General features: G+C 39.1%; 1 protein-coding gene across 4 annotated transcripts in view; it reads left to right on the forward strand.

The window, feature by feature from the left end:
- MYSM1 (Myb like, SWIRM and MPN domains 1) overlaps positions 1–7,674 on the forward strand; it is a 476,369-nt gene that overhangs the window by 25,182 nt on the left and 443,513 nt on the right. The gene's annotated exons all lie outside the window — the stretch shown is intronic.

Below are 7,674 nucleotides of genomic sequence, written 5' to 3' on the forward strand. Positions count from 1 at the left end.
GGCTGTTTTTAAAGTACAGGTTGTGTTTCTTTTAAAGTTGCTGTTGCTGGAGCTTTTTTTTTTTTAATCAACAAAGAATGTCAGAAATATTACTAAATAACCACATCGGGTGGTGATGAGAGACCAGAGGCTTTTAAACAGAGTCATTTGTTAGGAAACATTCCTGCAGTCCCTTCCAGGTGCAGAGATCCCAAGTTTCCAAGTTTGCATTCAGGCAGCACAGTGAGCTATTCCCACTTGTGCTCTTTAATAGGGGTCTGACACTCCTAGTCAGCAAAGATCCCTTGATCCCAGTGCAAGTGTAAGTTAACCTTGGTGTTCTGCCCAAACTCCAGCTCTGGTAATAGCTTTCTGTCTCCCTAAATTCCCCTTGCAGTTTTAATGGGAGGAGATAAGTTTTCAGTGTTGTACAGCTTCACAGAAATACTCCACAATGCTTCAGGGCAAGCTGAAAAAGAGCTTTATTCTACTAGAGCTGCAGGGGGAATTTAAAGAGCAGAGTGTAATTACTGAAGTTGGAACTTGGCCAAGACACTAGAACTGGACTTCTTTGCTACCTCCTCATCTGCTGCATTCCATGTTTGGAAGGTCATGTCCACCGTGAAGGACACTTGAAAGAAAGTAGTTGTGAAATGTTGAAATAGCGGCAGTTACATTCTCCATACTGCATATGGATGTCAGAAGTCCCATCACTCTAATCTGGTAATGTTGAGATGAGACTGCTACACCAAGGCACTGCAGCAGGAGCAGCTCCTTTGTTCTGCTCATTAGTTTCTACATTACTAGCTTGTAATTCTACTAACAGAGAGTAATGTGCTACTTCCAGGGCAAACTGTTAAATATGCATCTCTGATTCTACTGAAGGAACAGGATAGCAGAAAAAGTGAAGGTGCTTTGATTCTTTTTCTGCCTTCATTCAGATAGAAGAGGAAGAGACTTGTTTGGGGGTGTTTAATTTTTTTGGCTCAATATACATCATTTTCCTTTAAGCTAATCCTTGTTAGCTTACCTGCTGGAGAAATCTGACCTTTGAATACATAAAACGCAGCAGATGCAAACCCAAAATAAGTTTTTTATGCAACTGCATCAGTGTTCCTAAAGTTTTGGAGCAGGATCTGCCATTTATTGTGTGCCTTATGGCACCCCATTCAAACTGGTTGGTTTTCAGTCAAGTATATACATTAGTAGTGACAGAAGACAAAGTAAGAATTTAGTATCTAGGCTGGATTTTTCCCAAGTCATAGGAAAAATCAGAACTTAGGCTAACTCCATACAGATCTCCAATCAGGCTTTTACAAACCGATTAAAACTCCGGAGCCGAGTAGCCCTTAGTGATGAAGAAATGTAGGATGAGAGTACAAATTTTACAAGTATGTAACTTATGAGAGGTTGGTGCTGTCTCTCCATCAGAGATTACGAGATGTGCAGTCTTCTCTGGGGATCTACTGTGGCTTTCGACTCTTAAAATCACTGCATTCTTCTCATTTCTGTCATAAGAAAAAAAAAAGTGGAGGTGAATGATGAGATTTCATATTAAAATGGAACACATTTAATTCTGATTGGGAGAAGCAAAAGTGTCTAGCTGAAAAAATCTGAGCAGGTAACAGCTTCAGCAGCTTTCTTTGGCTCCTGGCTTTTCTTTTCAGAGGCCGAGACTGAGAAAAGAGGCTGTTGTGGTGCCATTCATATTTTTATTAATCATTAAAGGATTAATAAATGGAAACCACATGTTGTGGTCAGTTATTTCCTTGCTAATCACCAAGCACCAGTAGAGCGCATGCTGCTAGGGGATGGGGAATGCAGAGGGTTATTTAATAGGAGTGATAAGGTGTGTGTCTGCAATTAATCACCAGAATGGGAAGATTAATTGTAGTGCAGAGCTCAAAGAACCTCTCTTTGGACTAGATCATTTACTTGAATAAAGCTACTGTAGGCTTTGGACTTGAATAAACTAAACATACCCATTGCTCCTGCTAAGTGCTCATTTCTCTCCTGCTGCTCCAGTCATATGGCCTCTCAGGCTATATATTAATGTCTTTGTTGCACATGGTAAGTCAGGTATTTCACTGGAACACTTCATGATGTTGAGCTTGTTTGACTTCCTGTCTACTGCTGATGTTTCTCCACTGAAAAGGAGAAAATTAAATAGCTTTATATTTAACAAAAATTAAATGCTTTTTATTATTCATTCTAAAGTAGAAATTTCTAACTGGAATCCCTAGTTAGCCTTTCCTGGTTTAATAGTGTGTTTGTTGTATTTAAGTTCTATATTCTTTGCACTGGGTTCTGTGGGTACAGGCAGCATGGTGATAGTAATGGTGGGTTTATGTTCTCAGTGGCACTGGCTGCCAGCTTTCAATCGGTGCCTGGAACAATGTGATTAACATCAATCTGGTATCAGCTTCTGTGGCTCAGGCATAAATGTATTCAGGGGGTTGTTTTGCTTTGGAATGCTATTTGAATACTCTGTAGGTGTAAATACATCCATATTTATTCATCTATGTAGATAGAGAAATAAATGCATAGCTGATAGGAAAGAGTGCTCTGTGCCATTGCCTACCTGGATTGTGTAACAGAGGGTTATGCTTGCTTTAACGAAGATCAAGCTGTCTGTTGCCTAAATTATGCTCTGCAATTCCAGCTGGTGAAGGGCTGCCTTAAAAAGCTCAAAATATCCATTGTCTCTGCTACAACTCCGAAGAGGATAGTGCTTCCCTTTCATTCAGGGCTACTGCCTTTGTGCAACCACACAAAGTGAGTTTTGGCCTTTGCTTTTAACTTTTAGTTAAAGCTTAAGTAACCACTCAAGATCTGAGGACAGTGCCAGGAGCAATGCCAGCACTACAGCAAGGAAATGAAAGATAACAATTCATAGAAGGATGAAAACCCTCTTAAACTCTGTTCCCTTTGTTCCCCCTGGTAAAATCCATGCCTGCTTATATATGCAAGTATGCATTCTGGAATGCATTGACACAAAATCCCTGGTAATGACTGGTGTGTGTGTGCACCTATACTTAAAGACACATGCATCACTGTTTGTTAGAGCAGGCAAGCCCCAGGGAAAGCTTTTTTGGGCAGCAAATCCTACTCCCCACTTAGCAAGCCTGCAGCCTGCTCTAGCTCTTATCAGTAGTAACTAGCCTAAACCTGCTGCCTTTTTGGAACAACAGGGAATCCTCTTCTTGTCCCATCTTCCCCTGATTAAGAATAATCTGTTTATGGGTGTTTAGGCTGGGATTACGGCCAGATTAGGGTAATGATGTGAAACAAAATGCTTACTACAAAAATACACCCAACCCCTCTCCTGTTTAGACAGTAAAACACCAGCATATCTATAAACTTAAGCACTTAATGACAAGAGATAAGATCCCCCCCCAGTAGTCTTTAAAATGTTTAAACCTTTCGGAATCACCTTAGAAAAAAATCAAACCAATTTCTGTTGCTTGACTATCGAATCCACTTCCTCACAGAATAGTTAAAGAGGAAACAAATTGTCCCTTCCTCCAATTCTCCTTAATTGGAGCAGTTAATGCTATTAAACAGACAGGTATAATTATCTTTTCCAAAGCTTTGCCTCAGGCTTTTAAGTACCGCAATTACCTCTCCTTTTTTTTTTTTTTTAAATGCTAAAATTAATCTTAAATCATTACAGTTGCTATCAGAGCAGGAAAAATCAACTTCCAGAACTTTGACAATTCTTATTCAGCACTTCTAACAAATTTCCTTACACCAGGATTTAGCTAGTTAAAATTTCACACATACCAGGCAGCCTGACAAGATTCACATCTCATTTCCATGAGGATCCCTGCTCCCTGAGGGATAACACTCTTACAGTCCTACTCCAGCAGAAATCAAGTGCCACAGAAACAATTAGGGAGATGTGGTATTCTCTAAATGAAAGACTGAATGAGAATGCATTTCTGATTTTCCACTGGGATTTGCACAGGTGGGCTCCACAGGACATATGGTGGCACATAAATTCAACCTTTTTCAACTTTTCCAGCTATTCTTCATTTTAAATAAGTAAGCATCCTTGTAAGGCTTGAAATGAGAAATCTCAGCATTTCTGCTAGTCTGGCTGCACCCAGGAAAGCTAAGTGGAGCAAGTAGAAAGTAACTGGATGCGGCTGTGTTACACACACATTTGTGTGCAGACACGCTCATTTTTTTGCATAGGTCTGCTAAGTTTTCCTTTTTTCTTCTTATCTTCATGTGCTCTTTTCTGTTGTTGGAAATGACTTTGTTTCAATCCTGCTGAAGGACTTAAGTAAAATGTCTTGGGTATATAGAAAGTTAATGAATGCTTCCTTTTTTCAGCCTCTACAAATAAATCTTGCATTTTAGATATCTAGTAGAAGAATTCTGTGCTACTTACTATCTTCACTGATGTTTTTATGCAGTCAGCTGCTTTAAAAACAGTTTATAGAATCACAGAATGGTTGGAAGGGACCTTTAAAGCTTACTCAGTTCCAACCGCCTGCCATAGGCAGGGACACCTTCCACTAGATCAGGTTGCTTCAAGCCCCATCCAACCTGGCCTTGAACACTTGCAAACACAGTTTACAGATTATGTGCAAGGATTAGAAGAACAAAAGTTATAGTGATAGATTCTCAGAATTTCTGTCACTTTCGCAACTACTAAGCATCCAAGTTGCCCTCTAAAGCACAATGTCTGACAGATCTGGCAAGATGAAAGCGATATGTAATGGTAGAGCTCATTTTCATTAATTCTTAAAGCCCTCAAAATCAGAAGTTCCTAAAATGTAGTCTGAATGTTTGTATATGTGTTTCCTTAATCTTGTCTACATTTCTCTTGCTCCAAAGAAGAAAACGGGTGACACACTCAACTCTGGTTGATTGGCATCCTGGGCCAGCAAGGTACTCAGCATGTTAAGACTGGCATCAAGAATCACTGGCAAGTGATTCTTGGGAATGCCAGGGCTCAATAAATGGTACCAACAAGCTAAATATCTAGGATATCAATTCCTTAGTGGGAAGAGCTCCAATAGACTTTTGTGGCTTTTACTGAGAGTCTTTCATTAAAATATTGTAACATAGCAAGAGAAGAAAAGACTTCTTACTTACAAGCTCACACATGTTTTGGAAAGAAAAGACTGTATTGAATTTCAGAACAACTTTTAGAGGAACAGTTTTGCAGTGAACTTCTGTTTGGTTAAGTAATTTCATCTTCTGGATTTTAAATCTACTTTTACATCAACAACAGATAAAAAGCAGAAATAGTTATTACCTATCGAATTCTTAAGTAGCATCTACTGACTGATATGTCAGTGGGGCAAGGGAAGGCAAGGGTCAGCTAGAACCCAATACAATACACTCAGTGGATCAAGGCAGGATATTCTAGTGAAAAACATTTGGAAAAATCTTGATATTTATGAAAAGCACTGAATAGTCTTTTAAGTGAATGTGAACTCCTGAGATTTCAACTGGCCAAACAGGCTGAGTGGCATTACATAGCAAGCATTGTTCCTGCCAAGATTTTAGCCCGACACTAATAAGCAGAAGTGAATTACACTGAAACCTGAATGACAAAACCGTTAATTAATATTTAATTTTAGCTTAGAATTATAGAAAAGCAAATATTATTTTATAATAAGTTTTTTCATTAAAAAAGCTAAAGACTGTACATTTTAACTGACTTTTGAACTGTGATGATCAAAACACATAGCAGAGAGGTTTTATTACCAAACTGTTTCCACCTGAATATACAGATATTTTTAATATTTACACTTACACTGATCTTCATTACTTCTACTGGATATGACATTTGCTTATGTGAATAATTTCATACATATACAAAATCTCGTTCAGTTCAGTGCAACTACTTACATAGAGAGATACACAAATACTCATGGACGCACCTATACAGGAGAATTCTGCCTGTTAAGCAGAATTAACAGCAGGTGTTAAATGGTTAATTGCACTAAGGACTACTGCATAGTGTGTTTGTACAGTGTATGCGGAGAGCAAAAGCTTTGATAAGCTCATACCTAGTCAGTCAGGGGGGTTTGATGTTAAGTGGTTTCCTCCACAGCAACTTGAAGCAAGGATTTGGGGACAGGTGATGATAAATGACTCTGTGAGCTCCATCCTACCACGCAGGGAGTTCAGAGGCATTTCATATGCATTTCATCTTTGGGGAGAAAAAAAAAAAAAAAGACAGCTGTGAAAATACTTCATGATCTGAACTCACTCTACAGATCAGTTTTTCAGCAATGAGATTCAGTGCCATGCTGAGGTTCATCAGAAAACCTATACATCACTTAGGACCTCTAAGTAGGTCCTATGCAGTCTCAAGGCATGAAGGCTGCCTTTTGGTGTTCTTCAGAAATGTGAATTAGCCTTTTAAGAGATGAGGCTCACAAGCAAAATCTCAGCAACAAAACAAGTCTTAACCTATCTCTCTAAAGCATAGAATTTTATCCCTTATTTCCTCAGAAATAAATGGTTATATGCACATAGATTCATTAAAATTCAAGAGGAACCATGGTATAAATGACTAGCTAGAATGGGGTTTTTTTCACTGCATGTCTATTTCGAGAAAAACACCACTTTAGAACTCTCTGATTGCTCAACTGTTTACCTGATTTTCATATAGATATTTAGTGTTGGTATCTGATAGAGAGATCCTGTATTTACCTGTGCTGTATCTGCTGCTTGTTTGCTTTGAAGTTTTAATTGTAAGTGCTGATACTTGGGGAGACTTCAGAAGTGCAGAATATGGAACACAACTCTTAGCCCCATCCTTGCACAGTCAAAACATCCACTGAGTTAACAGGAATTTAGACGAGTCTGGAATGCAGAAATAGCTCCTATACCCTCTAGGCAGACAGTTAAATAATGCAATTGGAGAAACAAATAACAAAAAGAAATATGCAAAGAAAAAACATTTTCAGCAGACTTGAAATAAAGTGGAGACTCTGTAAGGGGGAAGAAGGACATTTGCTCCATGGAACAAAATGGTAGAAAGCCTTCATGCTTGGCTTAGGAATGGAGAATTCTAGATAATAAAGAACAAGAAAAGCAAGCAAATACCAAGTCTAAGAAATAAGGATAGGAAGCATCAGGAGACATTCATGAGAGCTCCCATCTCCTTTCTTCATTTCTTGGCAGCTGGGACGTACACAAGCCTTAGGTTAGACAAAGTGCTTTGCGGCTGCTACAGCTCAGCTGTTTTTGTGACTGGAGCTGACAGTCACACAAATTAATGCTGTGCTAATCTCTGACAGATTTTACTCTTCATGCCTCTGAGGATAAGGGAGGCTGGGCAGGTCTTAAAGGAATTTTGTCTTGAGAAAACAGACTTTCTACCTGTCAGTACATTAAGTTTCTTCTTGGCCTGTACTCCCAAGATCTGGTCACTACATATACATAGGGCCTCTAATCAAAAAGGGGTGGACTTAGAAGTATATCAGCAAACACAAAATATTTGACTGTGTTCACACACGCTGCTGAAGGCAAAGATCTGCGTTTCTTTACCTTTTGCAATGAGAGGCACTTTTACATGCAAAGCCTCAGGGTTTGGATGAAGCTTAGGCTGTCCTGTCATTACCAAACTTTCAGTCAGCAAATAAGCTGTTTTTCACCTCCCACTATTTAAGATGTACTTCTGTCAGCTAGCTGAGCAGGCCACACTTACCGACGAAGTTAGCAGCA

The sequence above is a fragment of the Pezoporus flaviventris genome, unplaced genomic scaffold (genome assembly GCF_033815535.1).
Source record: "Pezoporus flaviventris isolate CSIRO_AGI_PZ_B2104156 unplaced genomic scaffold, CSIRO_AGI_Pfla_v1 ptg000013l, whole genome shotgun sequence".
NCBI lineage: Eukaryota > Metazoa > Chordata > Aves > Psittaciformes > Psittacidae > Pezoporus > Pezoporus flaviventris.